Raw genomic sequence first — 19,234 nt, 5'->3', positions numbered from 1 at the left:
TAGGTTTCTTTCTTTCAGACTATGTCTATGCATGCCTCCCATAAATCGCTACATTTTAATGGGTTAGTTAGCAGCTACCTTTTTGTTTGAGCCATCTTACTGTGCACGCAAACTCATAATCCCCGATGTTTGGACAGTACTTTATTGTTTGTAAAGCGCTTTCACATATGTTCTTGCTAGAGTAACATACAGATGCCTCAACTCTAAGATACAGAGGGTGTGCTTAGTTCATGGCTGAGGAAACAAAAGATGTGGCAGGTAAGTGACATGTCTCAGGACATATGACGATAGTGTGGGCCCAGCGGGACCTTGACTTTTGTGTGTGTTTGGTTATAAGTTCTAGAACAAGATTGAGGATGCCAGGGCTTTTTTGTTTTGTTTTTTTTGGTTTTGTGTTTGATGTTTGTTTCGTTTTGTTGTGTTTTGTTTTAGCCAATGACAAAACTATGAAATTAATCATATGAGTAACAGTATCCCTTAAGAATGGCTTCTCATAAAAAAATAAAACATTTAGAAGGTTAAAGAAGCTAATAATGATGACCCTTAAATAGAAGAGGTTGAGGATTAGGAGAAAATCTAGTTTCAATATGCCTTTTCCATTCAGAATGTAAGGAGTTGATTTTTTCTAACTTTTTTTTTTTTATTATTCAGACTCAGGAAAGTAAGGGTTAATTGGGAGATACATCTCATTCTTCTGAATTACCTTCACTCTGGTGGAACTGAATTAGATGTGTTCGTATTTATTGGTTAACATAATTATGGGCTGTGAGAACAATAATCACACACTTAAAATATATAAAAAAAATTATGTGTCAAGAGATGATGCTTGCAGGAGACGGTGTTGTGTTGTAATTAAAAGGTACTTGGAAAGTCCTAGAAATGTAGACTGTTAATGCCCAACTTTGATGTTTCCATTTTTGATACAAAGCAAATTACAGAATCTGTTGAGTCATCCAAGTACTTAAAGTAGGCTAGTAGGTCCGTGGTTTCTCATTATTTAAGCATGTGTTATATGCTTACCCAAGCCCACCTCTGAATCACCTTTGTTAGGCTGCATTGACTAATGGATCTAAGGAAAAATGATGATAGATGTGAAGTATTTGCAGACAGAGAGGTCCAAAGGAGCTCTATAACTTTAAAAAATGCCTGAGCCAGGTGGTGGGTATTATGGAGGGCACGTATTGCATGGAGCACTGGGTTGGTGCATAAACAATGAATTCCGTTATGCTGAAAAGAAATTTTTAAAAAATGCCCGAGCTATTAAAAATATACTTTATGGGACATTTTCCTCCCTTTCCCAAGAGACTTCTTTGTGCTCTCGGATTTCCCAATTTTAGTTCTGTGTGTTTATTTATCCATTTTTTAATTTTGGGAAATTTGACTTAATTCTGCATATCTGTTCACTCACCTAACATTGAGATCCCACTGTGGATTAGGCATTGGAAATATAAAGATCAGCATCAACATGTCCTTGCTCTAGAGTAATTCCTAGTCTTGCAGAGGAGACAAGCCCATAAACAATTCAAACGTTTTTTTGAAACATTTCCCTGTGCTACTTGAAGTTATCATGTGACTCACCAGATGTTGAAATTGTTGAAAAATCAAAAACAGGAATATCAGCATTATACTTTATACCTTTCTAGGGAAGTGTTAGGGCAGACTTTACAGAACATTGCGTTACTTGGCTGCATACATCATGGGAAGGATATAGGTTTAAAGGTACCAGAAAAATAGGAATGAGGAATTCAAGGAATGTTGAAAGTGAATGCCTTGTTAGAGGAATGACCTAGGTCCTTTGTGACAGATAGGATATGTGGAATTCAAAGGGGAATGGTAGATGAGGAAATCACCAGTACTTAATACCTAGGTTTCCCTCTTCATGCCCAAGGACTCATAGTAAGAGGAGGAATGGACAGTGTGTGGGGTGGGGCAGGGGTTTGGGGGAGATAGCCATAGCAACTTCTGGCTAAAAATTAACTCTAATTTTTTAAATAAATTTTATAACATAAAAATATACATTTGTGATACCACACAGTTATGCAATGAAACTACCTCAGTGTTTGAAACTAGAATTTCTAATCATTTTATAATGTATGTAACAGGAAATAGTTTTAGAAGAATAGATGTGAGCAGGTCAGAGGTGGTTATGGGGTGAATCACAGACCCAGTGTGATCATAGAGCTTAAGTGAGCTCTTGAGGTCATGTAGCCCAACACTTACTTTACAGAAGGAAAGCTTTTCCCTAGAGAGGGAAAGAATATTGTTCAATGAGGCTTGCTTAGAGGCAAGATGAATGATTCTCTTTTTCCTGAACCATGGTATAATGGTTCTCTGTGGATGATAACAACAACCAGGGGACAGTTTGGTTCTTTTCAGCATCTCAATTAATTTATTCCACAGCGTCTCTCTTTTGTGGTACTTTCCCTAAAAATATGTCTTGGAAAAATGAGAAGGAGGAGATAAAGAACATGCCTCCAAAGGTAGAGAGAAAATTTATGACCATATAGCATCTGTGAGTTAGTATATATCTACACCTCACCCACTGAGCATCATTTCTTGTGGACGTGCAGCTGTGCAATTCTGACAATTCCTTAGAAGACAAGGGATAGGTCATGAACTTTTTCGCCCTTTCTCTGAGCAGAGGCAGAGCTAGAATGCTGTTCTTCTTATTCCTAGTACAAAGCTGCCTGTTCTTCACACAAGGAGTTGGGTAGCGCTGGAGCTGTTCCCTAGGTGACCTGGAAGAACTTTTAGGTATTTTATGTTAATAGTTCATAGTACCTGGGGATTTAGTAATTTTTCAATTAAGTCGATTTTGAATTGATCAAATGGGATTTCACTATCCTCATTTTTGTTAGTATGAAAATCTTGGAGAGATTTTGGGGATAAGGATAGGCCCGGGCATAGTTGAAAGCTTAGACTCCGAATTTGCTGGACAGAAGACTACTGTCTTCTCCATTCCATGTGCTCACCTCTCTAGGAAGACCTTCATTTGTGGGAACCAGCACATCAACGGGCTTAGCTTCCTTTCCTTTTTTTTTAAGATGGACATGGTGACTATAATGACTGCCCTTTTGCAGAGATGCAGTATTGTTCTAGAGCTACAAGAAATAAAGGTTTCGGCTCAAAGCAATCGACTGTTGACGTGATTTTTCCCATTTTGCTTTGGGATTGTTAGCTTGTGTCTGGAGCTTGCTTTAAAACTTTGGGTCTTTGAAGATTTGGAGCTCATCATTTCTGCATGCTGTTTACCCTATAAATGACATATTTATCCTTCTAATTTAAGGCATTTAAAAATGACTGTAACTTCTTAGTCTATTTGGAAATGGAGAACATGCACACTGTTTGGTCACGTGGACACATCTTTAATTACAATCCCTGGGCTCCCACACTAAGTTCTTTTCATAGAGCAATAATCTGTGAGGCCAACTGAGAATGTATTTCAGGTGTGTGCTTGTTGTATGGAAGGCTTTTTATTAGGAATTCATGTGGCCCCGAGGGCTTGGGACGGTGTAATCAGGGTGGAGTCTGGTGGTGCCGTGGATCTTTTATTCTCTTGCACACCCTGTTCTAGCTTGCAAAAGCCATGAGCAGCTGCAGGGGAGATTAATTAGTAATTAAACTTTTCATATTTCATATTATTCGGTGAAACTCAAACATGTAGGCCACTGGGGGACAGAAGCTGAGCAGTGCCACTCTAGAGGGATGTGGGCTATCACTGCACACTGGGACCTTGTTGGGTCCTTACTGGGCTCCTTGAGAACTGAGATAGGAGCTGGGTCTTAGGCTGTTTGAGAAAGGGAATAGGTGTGGGCAGTGTTGTCTTCCTTTTCCTATATTGTCCCAGGAAAAACTTAGGAGCATGCTGTGATTTGCTAGGGAAAAGTAACACCCAAGTTGTCCTAGATCTGTAGTGTCAGTTTACTAATAGCTTTCTCTGAGAGCTATATGGAAAGCTGAAACACTGTAGAAACCATATATATGTGTGTGTGTGTGTGTGTGTGTGTATATATATATGAAAGTATATATATGAAAGCCAAAGTACAATAAAATAAAATGTCTGAAAACACCACTTGAGAAGAAAAACAGATCTTTGCACTGTCTGCACTGAGAAGCTCTGGTTTATTTTGAATTAGTCTGTACCTGCTAGAAAACTTCAGCAGTTAAATAACAACGCGATGGGGGTGGACGAGTGGTTAGCTGACTCAGACCTGCATGCCAAGAGTTTGATGACGGGCAATTAATTTTTAGATTGTATATAATTGCATCTGAATAACATTTATACCTCCTCCCCCCCTTTTTTTTAGATGGTGATGCTTCTGTTTGTGTCATTTGTGACAAATAATTTATTAATAAAGTTAGCTTTTAATCTTTGTTTTGAGTGCCATGAGAATGTAACATTTTCAGAGTGGAACTTTGGGCCGAAAATATACCTTGGATTGCATCTCTACAAAACTTCGGCACAAAAATGCCCATTTCACCTGCCCCAGTGTAAGAATGTGCTTCCGGTGTTTGGTGTAGGGTAGGTCCTAGCAGTGATGGGAGAGGGAGTGGAGCAGGTCACTGCTGTTGAACACCATGGAGAAGCCAGCCCTGCTAGAGCCTGGGGTGGGTGGGGGGTCATCTCTGGTGCTTTGACCATGGTCCCTGGGGTAGCCTGTAATTGATTTCTTTGCCAGACTTGGATGAGTCCTTGGCTCAGAGTTGATTGTCTTACATTACACCGAATCTCTCAATCCAGGCCTTGGTTTAAAAAGAAACACACAAAGCTGGCTGTTGATTTTCTCCCATTTTCCAACAACATCTTGGTGAAAATGATTAACTCTGTGTCCATGCAGAAGCACACATTGCATTTGCAGAATTAAAGAGCTTTCTTGTCAGGACTGGTTTCCCCATTTCTTTCCTCCTCTCCCATTGTTTAAGTATCTATTTTGCAAATAGCCTTAGTCTGAAACCCCATGGTCTCCCTGCCCACCTTTTTTTTTTTTCTTTCTTCTTTTTTTTTTAATTTAAAAAGAAAACAACAAAATACAAATCCAGTTGTATTTTTCACTTAAGATGATTAGACTTTACTGTGGCAAGTACATAAGAATATTGAGTTTTAAGAGAAAAAGGCATACCTCAGGTAAGATATGGTCATCGTTTTGTCCATTTTGATACCTACTTCCTTTATATGCTTCATAGCCAAACTAAAGTATAGTGATAATAATGATGGTCTCTCTAGACAGAAGATTGGAGGTAGTTAATTACCAATCCCATGTATCACCACTTATCAGGGTGAGTAACTGGTCTGTCCTCCACGCAAAATACCACAGTGGACAGTAACTGCTAAGGTTCTTTTCACACTGTGGAAAAACTACCAGGGAAGTCATGCATTGCCTTTCAGGGAATCTATTAATTACAAACCATACTTTGTTGTGTTTCTTAGTTTGAGCATGCATATTTCCTTATATAATTCTAACCTAGACTTTTATTGAAATACCAATTGGGCACATACTTATGTTGAATCAGCAGGTAGACTTCATTAGTAAGTACAGAGAGGGCCACTTGTGAATTTTGGAATTCATTTCCCTGCTTTGGTCCCTGGGCCCTCACCCAAATGTGCTCCTCAGTTACGCTGTCATATCAGAGTTAAAGGCCATAGAAAGGAATTGAATTATGTTTTGCTGTACTGAGCCACACATTGCTTAAAGGTAAAGCAAGACGTCTTACAATGACACTCACAGAGACAAGATCAAAGTGTGTAATGCCTTAAGCTTGAACAGCAAAGAAACAATTGTGATAAATACCAGACTGTGAAGTCCTTGAGACATGATTATCCTTTGTTTTCTGGCACACAAGAGGCAGACAAATTCATATTTACTGACTAAATGAGTAAATATTGTCATCAAGTCCAGTAATGATGTAAGTATCCACACCCTAGAGGTCTGGCAGAGAATGCAGTCTAGATTTGACGTCAGACTAGTGTGTAGCAAAGGTACTCTTTGTTTTCTGATTTTTACATAGTGGGCATGTATTTGCGTCAATACAAAATAAGTAGAACTGAGGCCAATGAGTTTTGTTAAGGACAGATTCATGATAGCTGCTGATTCAGCCAGAGTAACCTTAGATTGCCTTTTAACACTTGAAGGCAGTGTACTTGGTTGAGAAGATGATACTGCCTTAGGTTATAATTCAATACAAGACCATCCTCTTATTATTGGGATGGGATAAAAAATAAACATCAAGTTATTTTCTGTATCCTCTTTAGAATGGCTGAAACGAGAAAACCATTGTATTACTCAGTGTTTCCTAATACAAAGATCAATGTGATAAATTCTTTGAATTCAGTGATAGGACATGAAAGTTACCTGAATGATGAACTGATAGATGTTTCCTTTCTTCAGGAAAAACAAAACAAAACAAAACAAAAAACACAAAAAAACCTGCAAAAGTATCATATGATTCTTTTGGGTTTCTATGATTCATCTTCTCCTTTCTTTACCACATTGTTTCTGATACCTCCTGACCAATATTTGAAATGTCATCAATAAATGCCAATGATAAGCCATTTCAAAACTAATGACTTTTCCTAAATCTAACTCGTGCTTTTAAAATGCAAATAAGTTCTGTGTGTCTGTACATATATGTGTGCCCATAAGCATCCCTCAAAATATGTAAACTGAAGACTTTGCAAAAAGAGATCATTTAATTCTAAATGGATTCTTTGCTTATATTGATGGCAAAAATGGCTCCATTAAAGTAACATATTTGCTGGTATAAATAAAATATAAAATTTAAAGTGGGCTAAAGAGATAGAATATTTGTCTCTTTTAAGAAATGTGATCTTTCAGAAAGCTTTAAGGACTAGTAGTCATATGCATGAGGCCGTTACCTGAATCATTTATGGAGTGTCTTAAACTTTTCCTAATTTTATCTTGATATTGTACTACTTATATGAAAACACTGGAAAATGCTGCTTCCTAGATGCTGCGAGATGTGCTAAGCTCCTTAGCAATAAGGAATCTTCTTGGCTCTCTCTACCACCCAACCTACACAGAGTGATGTTTTATTTCCCAAATGGCCAACTTATGTTAAATTGATCCTTACCCAAGCAGTCAAAGACAGGAAACAGTTTTTATAAACAGCATCCTGGATGACATAATATTCTATGTAATATTAATTTTAGGTCTCCTTTTCTCATTAGCCAACCTAGCATAGCTAAAAGTTATGATGTTTAATTTTGTTTATGGGCAAGTCTGTTTTTACAGTCACTTGAGAGCAGACTTCACAAACAGCAAGGGGAGTAAAAAGAGGGAGAGTTAGGGTGGTCTGCTTGCAGCTGTGTTAGAACAAGTTTCCTGAAGTACCTTCTGAAGGAAGGGTGTGAACGGAGATGTGTCATTGAGACCATCACTCCTCTAGTACTGTCTATCACAGTACTGTCTATGTACTATCTAGTACTATGTACTATCTGGTACTGTCTATGATAGTACTGTCACAGTACTATCTAGTACTGTCATCAGAAGGGTGAAAGAGAAAGAAACAATAAGACTTACTGCTGAAGATCTGAGAAAAAGACCAAGCTGTATCTTGAAAACTGGGACTCATAAAGGGTGGCTTTATGAGCAGGGAAATGGGATTCAAGAACATGGTGGCCATTGCATATGATTTTCCAAGACCGGTTGGATTTTCTCTCTCTCACTTATTGATTGGTTTGTTCACTCATTTATTCTTTTTTTTTTCTTTTGTTGATTGACTACTAAAGTGAACATAAAATTTCTCTTGAGGTGTTGAGACTTGTTAAAGAAGGCCTGAGTGAATGGAAGGGCCTCCTGTGTTCATTGTTTAGAAGACTTAATATTGTTAAAATGGTATGCTCCCCTAGTTGTTGTACAGACTCAAAGCAATCCCTATCAGAATCCCAGCTTTCTTCTTTGACAAGAAAATTCTAAAATTCATATGAAAATTGAAGGGATCAAGAAGAGCCACAACAATCTTGAGGGGAAAAAAGAAACAGTAGAAGACTCACACTTCCCAATTACAAAACTTAGGAATCAAGCAATGTAGTACTAGCCTAAGGATACATGGAGCTCAACAGGATGGAATTGAGAGTCTAGAAATTAACCTTTACATTTATGACCAACTGATTTTCAACAAGGATGCCAAGACATTCAATGGGGAACAAATAGTTTTTCAACATATGATATTAGATTAACTGAATATCCACATGCAAAAAATTGTAGTTGGACTTCTGTCCCAGATCATACACAAAAATTAACTTACATTGGATCGAAGTCATAAATATAAGAGCTAAAGTTATAAAATTATTTGAGAAAACATAGGAGTGATCTTCATGACCTTGAATTAGTAACACCAAAAGCACAAGGCACGGAAGAAAAAACAGATACATTGGACTTCTTCAAAAGTAAACACTTGGGGGCACATGGGTGGCTCAGTTCCTTAAGTTCCTGACTCTTGTTTTCAGCTCAGGTCATGATCTCAGGATCCTGGATCAAGCCCTGTGTCCTCTCCACACTCAGTGTGGAGTCTGCATGAGATTCTGTCTCCCTCTGCCCCTCCCACTTACGCTCTCTCACTCTCTCCCCCTTTCTCTCTTCTCTAAAATAAATAAATAAATAAATAAATAAATAAATAAATCCTTACCAAAAAAGTAAACACTTGTGTAACTGAGGTGACACCCATCAAGAAGGTAAAACAGCCCATGGACTGGGAAAATACATTTGCAAGTCATATTTCTGATATGCCCTGTATCAAGATTCTTACAATCAAGAAAAAGATAATCCAATTAAAAATGAACAGAGGATCTACGTAGATATTTCTCTAAAGATACAGTAGATATTTCTCTAAAGATACAGAAGATATCTCTTACAGATAAAGATAAAGCTAGCACACATAAGAAAAGATACTTGACGTCATTATTCATTTGGGAAATGATCAGATGAAGCAGCAATGAGATACCACTTGATAACACACTAAGATGGTTGTAATCAAAAACATCGATAGTAACACATTTTGGCAAGGATATAGCAAAGTTGGAGCTACCGTATATTGCTGGTTGATTGTAAGACAGCGTAGCCACTTTAGAAAATGTCTAGCAGTTCCTTGAAATATTAGACATAGAGTTATCAGAAGACCAAGAAAGTCTATTTCTTTTATATCCAAGATACTTCAAACATATATCAATACAAAAACCTGTACATGAATGTACATGGCAGCATTATTCATAGTAGCCTGAAAGTGGAAAAAACTTCAGTATCCACCAGTTGATGAATGGATAAATAAGAAGTGGCATATCATTGAAATTGAGTATTATTGAGCCATAAAATGGAATGGAACACTGATACATGCTAAAACATGGATAGACCTTGAAAGTGTTACACTATAGGAAGGAAGTCAAAGACAAAAGACCTCCTATCCTATGATTCCATTTATATGAATAGGCAAATCTATAAACACAGAGATGGGTTACCAGTGGCTGGGAGAATAGGGAGTGACTACTGATACGTACAGGAGTTATTTTGAGAATGATTAAAATATCATGGAATTAGGTAATGATATTGATTTCACAGTCCTTGAATATGTTAAGAACCACTGATTTTACATTTTTAAAGTGGGTTTTATGGTATGTGAGTTATATCTCAATTCAAAATATTTTTTTTTAAAAAAAGCTCTGTGTTGAACAGTATGCCTGGAATACACATACAAAATTGTGCAGGGCTCCTGCTTTAAATAAGCTCACCATCTATTGGGAGAACACAGACTGACAATTATAGCAGAGTATTCATCCTGAGGACGAAGCACTTTCAGGATACTGTTTCAAGAAGAAGAGGTAGTAGAACTTTGCCTGGATATCATGGACACTGTTTGTTCCTCCTATTTTTACTCAGATAGAGTAAACTTGTAGATAGGAATCTCTGCAAGTAGGGTCACATTTCTGTGCAGCTTCAGAGAGCAGAACAAGGATCACTATTTAGAAGCTGAGAAAAGCAATCAGCAATGCAACATAAAGACAATGCCTTTCTAATGTGGGCGGGGGATAGTTGAAGTTAGGCCACCTTAGAAGATGGCAAGTTCACCTTCCTTGGGAACATTTGAAATGATCCTTTGGCATTTATGAAGTGCATTTTTTAAAATTCTCTAAACCTCAGTTATGAATCTGAGTCAATAACATCTCTCAGAGTTGACATGAGGACCACATGAAGTAATGGATGCATCTCTAACGTGTGAATACACTCTATTGCACGTAACACTGTGATCACTGTCGCTCTCACCACCATCATCATTATCAAATGAATTTTGGCAAGAATTCTGGGAAAGGAATTCAGGCAACAGATGGGAAAAATTGATTTGAATGATGCTAGTATTTCATGGTACTCTCATTCTTGGTTACAGGGCTTGGAGTTTTCTGTTCCCTGATATAAAATTTGGAAAGAAATACAAAAGACCTTGATTCTATTCCAGGTCCTTAAATTGACTATTTCTGTTTCTACGACAAACTACTCAGCCTCAATAATGGCTTTGTGCAGTTTGCCATGATAGCTAGTACAGATGTGTGATTTATTAGGATTATTACTGAGAAGAATCTGCAGTGACCCTGGAAGATGGTCTTTGTGAGTATCAATAGAACTCTGGTTGATCCTGGGAAGAGTTATACGTGAGACGCTCTGAGGGTCAAGCAGAAGGAGGATATTTCCTCAACCTTGCAAAAAAAATACGTTATTTCTTAAAAACAAAAATGTGAAACAACTTAGTTAGACCTCTGGAAACAATTATTTAAGATGTCATCAGAAGTCCAGAATTTCCGTGATTGGCCAGGGTGTCTAGCAGATAGTTACTACCTCTCTCTGGGTCTGTTTCAGTATCTGTAAATTGGACTTGAGATGATATCTTATGGTGATTCTCACTTTGAGTTGGCATGGCTTTTGCCTTGTATAACAGAAAAAAACTGTATTGATTTTCCTCCCTGTCTTTTTATTATTTCACTATAGAAGATTTTTTTTTTTTTTTTTTTTTAAGATTGGGTTAAAAAGTTGATGTACAACCCGAGGGAAGTTTCTGCAAACTGAAAGACCAAGTTCATGTTTTTTGTTAGAGAATTTGAACCCAAATTCATGGTGTTGAAGATGATTTGGAACCTACCTCATAGAGTTTATGAGTATTTGAAAAGCAGTATATTGCTGTCACTGAACCTTTGTCCAGTCCTTTCAGTTGTTTCCATGGCTTTTAATGCACAGACTCGAAAGCCAAAGCTAGAGCAATAGCCAGTCTTGTCCTTTCATCTGACATATGCATGAATCATCAACATCTGTTTCTGTGCATTACACCATAATCCCTCTTGTAATTGAGCAAGGTTCACTTTAAAAACAAAAATCATGACTTATGAACTTGTCACAATTTAATAAGCCTACCATTGGACTCTTGGTATAATTTATTCTCATTATATCTCTCAACTGCACAGAGAGTAAAGCATGTAGAACTATGGCCGAGTTACTGTTCTTCAGAATGCCCTTGAGGGCTTGTTAAGCACAGATTGCTGGACTCCACCCCCTCAGTTTTTCCAGTGGGTCTCAAGAATTTTTATTTCCAACAAGGGCCCAAATGGTGTTGCCTTTGGGATCACACTTTGAGAACCTTCAAAGCTACTTGTCAGCCGATTGTTTTGTAAGCAGCACCTTCTTCCTCCTTTCTTTCTTCTCTACAGCTGTCTACCCTTAAGGCTCTGTTCTTGTCAACAATGGACACTGGTCTAATGTCTTCATTTTCTGGAGGAGGAAACCCTAACTTAGAGAAGTGTCTTTCTCTGGTTATATAGTAAATTGACAGACCCTGGCAGATTTTTGTTGTTTCATTGAGAATGATTTACAACTGCAATTCTTGGACTCAGCATTTAGATTAGAAAACTAGAATTCCAGTTCCAGCTCTGCCATGCTAGGAAGCATGGGTTCAATTGTTTTATCTCTGAACTTCATGTTCCTCATCCATGATAGGAATACATTCTCTGTTTACTATACAGGGTTTTGTGAGTAGTGAATGGCGCACTGTGCATTCAAGGGCTTTGTAATTATGAAGGGCTATGTAAATAATTCTCACCCTCGTCCCAATTATCAGATGCCATATCAGGTTAAACATAATGTATCTTATGATAGACACATCATTCCCCGATCATCTAGGATAAATACTGTTCTAATTTTTTCAGGAGGAAGTAGTATAGTATAAGCTTGTCACCTTTTGCATCCTTTCATTTCCTTCCTGTGTTGATTTTTCTCCTACTATGCCTTTAAAATAAGCAGTTAGACCTTGTCATTTAACTGTTTATGCTTCCAAATACATATGTACATGTGAGATGCAATCACATACATAGTCACATTATGAATTTTCTCCAAGTACCCTGGTATCCTGGTAAGATACCTACAAGTCACATTCATTGAGAATGAAATAAGGGAGTTGCTATTTTGATTAAAATTAATCTTCTTTTGGCATTTGCACTGGAAGTAAGACCAAGTTGTGCCAAGAGAAATGGATTCTTCTCCTAGTTCTGCAATTAACAGGTTGTGTAAAATAAGTCAGTTCCTCTCTGTAAGCCTCAGGTCCCCATTTGTAAATGAGGCTAGTTCTTACTCATTCTTTCCACTCTCAGTGTCTATGATGTTGGAGTTATAAGGCAGTTTTTAAATGATGTCCCTCATTTTCCTGAGAAATTCTGGTAGAGTATGCCTGTTGACCTGAGTCTGTTCTAGTAAGATATTTCCCTTTTTTAGACCCAAGGCCTAACTGACATTTGCTTTCATCTTGATGCAGTAAAGCTCCCCCATACCTTTCCTTCGGCTTATGGCTAGTCTCTAGGGAGACATCTCTGCGTTTCTGAGGGATGTGTTTGTGTTGGTACTGTTGGAAATAGAAGAGGACTGTGTTCTTTTTTGGTCCCCTGGGATGGGTTTGTTAGGGCTGGGGAGGTGGTGGCAGCAACAGCTTTCATGTTTTTAGTGAGCTTTTCCCTTCAGTAATATTCAGAGGATCTCCCTTATTAACACATAGTAAAAAGTACTGGTTCTCTGTTGCTGTGCAATGGATTGTTTAAAAACCTAGCAGCTAACAAAACCCATTCTTGCATATTTTCTCTGTAGGTCAGGAATCCGGGCACAGCTTAGCTGGACTATCAGTTCTCTTTCAAGTCTGCAATCAGGCTATTGTCCCAGAGTCTCCAGTCTCATCTGAGGGCTCGACTGGGGAATGATCTGCTTCTGAGCTAAGGGAGTTGTTGCCAGAGTTCAGTTTCACCTGGGTTGTTGGACGGAGGGCCTTAGTTTTTAGCTGGCTCTTGGCTAGACACTGCCCTCACCTCCTCATCTTGTGAACTTCCTCAATATGACAGCTCATTATATCAAAGCATGGAAGCTGGGAGGGTAATAGGTAGAGTCTGCTCATGAGTTGTAAGTCAGAATCATCGGTAACCTAATTGTGGAAGTGACATCCCATCTCCTTTACTGTATTCTTTTTGTTAGAAGTATTGATTAGCATCAGACCACATGTAAAATGAGGGGATTATGCAAAGCTGTGAATAGCAGAAGTGGGGATCATTGATGGCCATTTTAGAAAACTGCCTACCACAGGCCTGGGTAGCACTTCTGGAATCTGGTGGATGTGTGAAGTTAAGGAATAGAAGGGGCAGGTGAGGTATCAAGAGAAGAAAACAATCTGGGAGAAATAAGAGGTTACAAAAGGCTACAGATGTAGGACGAATTTCACACTCTGAGAGCATTAAAGCCAGACTGGGCTTTAGCGGTCTTTTGATCTAACTCCCTCATTTTCTCAAGGAGTCCAAAACTGATAGGGAACCTTGATGAAGCCACAGTGATTGCATCTGAGCCAAGAATTAGACCAAAGTCCTCAAACTCCTTTCTTCAGATTGCCAGCTTGCTGTAATGGAAATAATTCCAGACTGGGAGTAAAGAGATTTGTCTTTGTAACTTTTGATTTGCTTCTGAGTTACTGTGTGACATTGAACAAGTTAATTCCTTGAGATGTGATTACTCAGTCTAACATGACACTGTCATTTGTCATGTATATTTATTTATGTCTCATGAACACATTAGCTCTCATTGGTGAAAGTTCTTTATAAACTTTAGCAGCCTTTAGAAGAAAGCATGTTTTTGTTGAAATTAATGATGCATAGTTTGAGGCACAGCAAGTACCTCCTATTGCCACAAAAGATGAGTATCCGTTCATAAAGATACAGATAACTTTTATCGGTTTCCAAATCAGTGTAAATAATCTATTTGTACATGAGGAACTACTGAAAAACATAGTACTATTTATTTTCCTCATACGTCTCCAACTCTGGTCGTGTTCCATGAGGATGACTTATCTCTGCTCTTGGAAACCAGCTCAGGTGGATTAACTCAGGGGTGGATAATTCGCTTTCAGGTTAGATGAATAATGGCCAACAGGTTGCCACAGAGAGCTTGGCTGGAGCCATGGCTGTGGAGTCATGGTTTCTCTCCATGTACATCTCTCCACCGGTCAGTGGGGCTTCCTTATAAAATGATAGCTGAGTTACAACAGCAGAGGTCCTGCCAAAAGATGGTAGAAATCATGCATTTTTATGACCTAGCTTTAGAAGTCACATAGAGTGCCATTTCCACTGTATAGCGTTGGTTGAGGTAGTCACAGAGGCTTGCCTAAGTTCAAGGATGGGGAACATAGACCCCATCTTTTGATGGGTTTGGGGCAAGGTTCTAGAAGAAAATGTGAGCAAGAGATACTGTTGGGGCCATCTTTGGAAAATACAATCTGCCATTGTATTGCATTGTATTCTTACATGCTGTGGTTGATCATAATCATATGAGAATGATTACTGTGATATGGGTTTTTATTATTAAGTACTTACTAAGTGCCAGACATGTTGTAAGATCTGTAATTCTCTTAAGAGTTCACCTAATTCACACAGCAACTCTGTGAGTTAGTCATTATTCCCATTTTCACAGATGAGAAGACCAAAGGACATAGATGTTAAGTCAGTTGCCTAAGGTCAAAACAGTTCTTCAGTGGCAGAGTTCAAATTTAAATCCCGTTGACCTAATTCTGAAGTCCCTACATCTAATCCCTCTGCCATATTGCCTCTGTGTTTTGATCTGTATCTAAATCTCCAATCATGTGCATGCCATTCTCTTACACACTCCTTCTGCATCCGCATCTGTGTCTGTTGTAGCAGTAATGAGTGGAGAGAGAAGCAGGCTGATGGAGGAATCATTTGCAGTAGTAGTACCTATGGGAGGGGTGGGGCTGACCCTGTCCTTAGGTACTCCAGGGGCTAGTGCTAGGAGGCCCCAAGAAAAGAAACAACTTAACATGCCACTAGTTCCATACAGATTTACAGGGGCCATGGTTGTGCCTTTAATTTAAAAAGACTTATTGGACTCTAAGGAAATCCAGGCAGAACAGCTAAGTGAGAAGATTTAAAAAAAAAAAAAAAAAAAAAGGAGAAACGAAAAGAAAATGGGAACAGGGGCTAATATTTGAAAAGTAAAGGAGCTAAGAAGCATCTCTCCTTGTCCCCCAGAAGTTCAACTCTGCTATCTTACTAGACGGTGACGAGCTATCTAATACTTAAATCCTACTGGTTTCTGTGTTGGGATTTTTTTTTTTTTTTAAATCAAAGTCCAACCCACAAATTGAGAAAGTCACAATTAGATTTTATGCTAGTGTGTATCTGTTTTGACACTTTCTTTATTCACTGAATATTGTACTTTCATTCATCTAGCAATGGTTAAGTTCCTCTTGAATGTAGGTTAAAATCAAGGGAGAACAGTTTTTACCATTGCCCACTCTACAAGGAACTTCTAATATAGGAAACAGTTGAGCAAAAAGATGACAGGGTATATAATAAATACAGTGTTGAGTGAATGAACATGCCTGTTTGAATGCATGGAGGAAGGTGCTCCAAACCCTCTCTGGTTAGGTCAGAGGAGGCTTGACAGAAGTGGCATTTAAGTCAATATATTAAGGATCTAGAAATAGTTCAGCCTGTTTGGAGATCAGGGTATGTAGGGCAAGTGTCATGAGCTAACCCTGGGAAAGAAGGCAGGTAGATATGTTTGTGCAAATACACTTCCCACTTCTGTCTTCCTGTCTGCCTTACATATGCAGTGATGACTCAGTCCTGGGAATCTCAGGCAACAAACAACATACGTCCACGATGTGACATTTCTCTGTGATCCCTCAGAGATCTCTGGGATCTTTGTCCTCAATGCAAATATCTCAGTGCCAGCAACTCATCTGAAAACCGTGAGGACTGGAGCCTACAAAGTCTGGTGTCCCATCAGGGTAAAATCAAACCAGTCGTAACTCAGTATAAGGCCTTTAGGGTCAGCCTTCTTTCCTCTGGCATCCCTTCTTTGGAAGCTGCGAGGTCCATGAAGCGCTATCACGTGGTAACACTCGTGACTCAGAAGTGCTGTACTGCAGACACAGCACATTGGCATTGTCTCCTGTTTTACTCAGCACATGTGAGTTCATTGTTACCTCACTGGATATCTGGCAAAATGGAAGGCCTGAAAAATGATGACTTACTTTTACCAAAAAACACAAACAAAAAACCATCCTAGAGAATCTAGTGATTAAATTTGTTTCTTCTGTCTCCACTTCACATCATGTTTCTAGCATGTCCGTGGTTCTCCATAGCTGAGAACTCTGTTCATGAAATCTGAACTGGAAACTTGATCTGTCAGAGGGCTGGTGTGGAGCCATTCTTTTTTTTTTTTTTTTTTTTTTAAGATTTTATTTATTTATTTAACAGACAGAGATCACAAGTAGGCAGAGAAGCAGGCAGAGACAGAGAGAGGGGGAGAAGGAGGCTCCCCGCTGAGCAGAGAGCCCGATGTGGGGTTCGGTCCCAGAACCCTGGGATCATGACCCGAGCCAAAGGCAGAGGCTTTAACCCACTGAGCCACCCAGGTGCCACAATGTGGAGCCATTCTTGACTGAAGTAGGCACTTGGGGCCCTGAAGCCTTGCTGAGCCCCACTCTGCTCACTCTGGAGGCCATACTGAGGCATTTCTGTCTCTACTGTGAAAACCAGTCCCATTCTACTGTGCAAATTCTTCATTCATTCATCCTCCGAACTTTCAGGAAAGACCTAATAACTATTTTTTTTGGCTAGGCTGTGATTAATGTTGGAAGGGTACAGCTGTCCATGTGGGGTCGGCCTCGTCATTTCCCACTGATCCAACCATGAGTTTCCATGGATCAAAGCCAAGCCCCAAAGACAAAAAAGCAGACAATGATCAGAAGAGGGGCACCTGGATGGCTCAGTGGGTTAAGCCTCTGCCTTTGGCTCAGGTCATGGTCTCGGGGTCCTGGGATCGAGCCCTGCGTCGGGCTCTTTGCTCAGCAGGGAGCCTGCTTCCATCCCCCTCTTTCTGCCTACTTGTGATCTCTGTCAAATAAATAAATAAAATCTGAAAAAAAAAAGAAGAAGAAGAAGAAGAAGAAGAACCAGAAGAGGATGAAGGCAACGTGGTACAGTGGACAGAATGTGGAAATTCTCATCTTAATTCTGCCCCTAACGTGTTGTGTGATTTTTACCAGGCAACCTGCTTCCCTTCTATTGTGCCAGCGTTTCAACTCACAATACTAAGAACTTGAAGCCTGGAGCCCTCAGGTTCTAATAGGAAATATCCCATGAGGTAATCATTCCCTGAAGAAGACATATAGCTTATTCCCTACCTCAGACCCCAAAAGGAGGATTGACCCTACTGTTTCACACTCCTTTTCTTGCCCTGCTGTGGTAGGTGTTTTGGAAGTGTCCTGTTTCATGGATAGAGGAAGCTTGACCTCTGGTTCAGTGAGTTCAATGAGTTAGTTATTACCATGCAGGAATTTAAGTACTTTCTCACTTTGTATCCATAAGGTGGTTCATGTGTTTAAACATTTCAGTAGGCTCCCTGACTTATTTTGCTGCCTTTAATACAGGGATAATAAATGAGGAAATCCTTGGAGTGAAGAAGAGGGAGGGAAAAGACAGAATAGGAGGAGGGTTGTATGTATATGAATTGTCAGCTGCTGTGTTTCTTGTCCTGGAAGAATCAGGCTAGTTTTGATTCAGATCTAAAAGGTAGAAAGAGGAGGATGGTAGCAACCAGGAGGGCACAGATGCTATCAGTAGCAGAGTTTTTTGTAAAATGCTGCATGTTTCAACTTGTCCTTGTCCCACTCTCCGACATGGGATGGGCCCTTGGAGGTCTTCTGTATCGAGTCCCTCTGTTTCACAGAGGAGGGCCTTGGGGCCCGGCTGGGGGAGTGACTTGCGCACTTATGTTGCTACTAGGCATCCCTCTCATAAATGCACCCCATTAGGAAACAATGGTGCAGGGGTCAGGGGACCCTACAGTGCACCAGTACTAGTTTGCCCTCTGTCATGGATTCACCTAAATCATCACGAATTTGCTTGACCCTAGGGATTAGAGACCAAGAGAAGAGACCAAGCCTCCCACAAGAATGGCAGGAGAAGAAACCCATGGGCGTGATACTTTGATAACAGTAGGGACGACTGTCATTCCTGGAATATACATGATTGATGTGTTTAGAGGCCTTAAATTTATGACATAAATTTATGAAAATTATAATGAGATGCCCCAACACAAGGCAATGTCCATGTCAGCCAGTTAGATCAATGGACATCTTAAGAGAAGTCTATATTTCATTGTTTGATTTTGTTGTACTCACTTTTGATTACATTGGAGGGGTGGAACATATTAAGGTATGATTACAGCACCAGAATATATTATCTCCCCCTATATATTAAAGCCCCATATTATTAATTTAAATCCAAGAAAGGTATAAATTGATGGAACCTCACTGTGTTGCTTCTACTTTTTCAAAACTTTTTTTTTTGGCCATTGATGCCATCTAAAGGGATAAGAGGATGTTGACTTGCCTGATAGCTCGGAAACCTGCAAATGGTGATTATATAAAAATATAATTTTTTATGCTTTCTGTACTTTTGGTAGCTCCAAGCCTGACCGTCGGAACATTCTGCTTTATAGTAATGCTCTGGCTTTGCCACAGAAAACTGTAGCACTGTGCTTTATCTCATTATCTCCAGACTGTAGCATCCGAGATGTAGAAAAGCCTGATAAACCCAATAAGTACAGATTCGGCTTACCCCAGGCTCAGTAGCACAGAGGCCTCCACTCCCACCCATTTACTGGGGAATAGGCTTTTATTTATTTAC

The 19,234-nt window shown here is 39.3% G+C and overlaps 1 protein-coding gene and 1 long non-coding RNA gene across 10 annotated transcripts in view; one reads left to right on the top strand and one right to left on the bottom strand.

Annotated features, from left to right (window-relative positions):
- LPP (LIM domain containing preferred translocation partner in lipoma) overlaps positions 1-19,234 on the top strand; it is a 644,971-nt gene that overhangs the window by 317,690 nt on the left and 308,047 nt on the right. The gene's annotated exons all lie outside the window — the stretch shown is intronic.
- LOC116599909 overlaps positions 1-19,234 on the bottom strand; it is a 28,982-nt gene that overhangs the window by 3,889 nt on the left and 5,859 nt on the right. The gene's annotated exons all lie outside the window — the stretch shown is intronic.

This window comes from Mustela erminea, chromosome 1 (assembly GCF_009829155.1).
Source record: "Mustela erminea isolate mMusErm1 chromosome 1, mMusErm1.Pri, whole genome shotgun sequence".
Classification (NCBI taxonomy): domain Eukaryota; kingdom Metazoa; phylum Chordata; class Mammalia; order Carnivora; family Mustelidae; genus Mustela; species Mustela erminea.
This window is presented reverse-complemented; position numbering and strand designations above follow the sequence as displayed.